Here is a 1099-nt window from a genome sequence, read left to right as displayed (position 1 = left end):
GGATGGTCTCGATCTCCTGACCTCGTGATCCGCCCGTCTCGGCCTCCCAAAGTGCTGGGATTACAGGCTTGAGCCACCGCGCCCGGCAGTGCTTCATTTTATTGAGCTTCACAAATACTGCCTTTTATAAAATTGAAGGTTTGTGGCAGCCTTACATCGAGCAAGTCTATTGGTGCCATTTTTCTAACATTATATGCTCACTTCATGCCTCAATGTCATATTTTGGCAATTCACTCAATACTTCAGACTTTCCCCCTATTATCTATTAGGGTGATTTGTGATCAGTGATTTTTGATGTTACTTTTGTAATTGTTTTGGGGTCATGAAGTTAATCGATAAATGTTTTTGTGTTCTGACCGTGGCACCAACCTGCCATTTCCCTGTCTGTCTCCCTCTCCTTGGGCCTTCTTATTCCCTGAGACACAACAATATTAGGCTAATTAATAACCCAACAACAGGCTCTAAGTGTTTAGATGAAAGGAGTCATTTGTCTCCCTCTTTTTTTTGTGCTCTCACTTCTAAGTCAAAACCTAGAAATGAGTAAGCATAGTGAGGAAGGCATGTTGAAAGCAGAACTAGGCCAGGCACAGTGGCTCATGCCTGTAATCCCTGCACATTGGGAGGCCAAGGCAGGAGGATCACTTGAGACCAGGAGTTTGAGACCAGTCTGGGCAACATGGAGAAACCCCGTCTCTACTAAAAATACAAAAATTAGCCAGGCATGGTGGCACGCGCCTGTAGTCCCAGCTACTCGGGAGGCTGAGGCAGGAGAATTGTTTAAACCTGGGAGGCAGAGGTTGCAGTGAGCCAAGATCATGCCACTACATTCCAGCCTGGGAGACAGAGTGAGACTCTGTCTCAAAAACAAAACAAAACAAAAACCTCTTCTGCTTCCCAGAAATGTAAAAAATAAAGAAAACCTCGAGAGCAACTAAATCCAAATCTCCAAGAGTGAGGCCTGGGCGTTGGTGTGAACATACTTTGTTTCATAGTGCTTCATTTTATTTTTTTATTTTTTATTTTTTTTTTGAGACGGAGTCTCGCTCTGTCGCCCAGGCTGGAGTGCAGTGGCCGGATCTCAGCTCACTGCAAGCTCCGC

Source organism: Colobus angolensis, unplaced genomic scaffold (genome assembly GCF_000951035.1).
Source record: "Colobus angolensis palliatus isolate OR3802 unplaced genomic scaffold, Cang.pa_1.0 Scaffold4, whole genome shotgun sequence".
NCBI lineage: Eukaryota > Metazoa > Chordata > Mammalia > Primates > Cercopithecidae > Colobus > Colobus angolensis.
Note: the sequence above shows the minus strand (reverse complement) of the source record.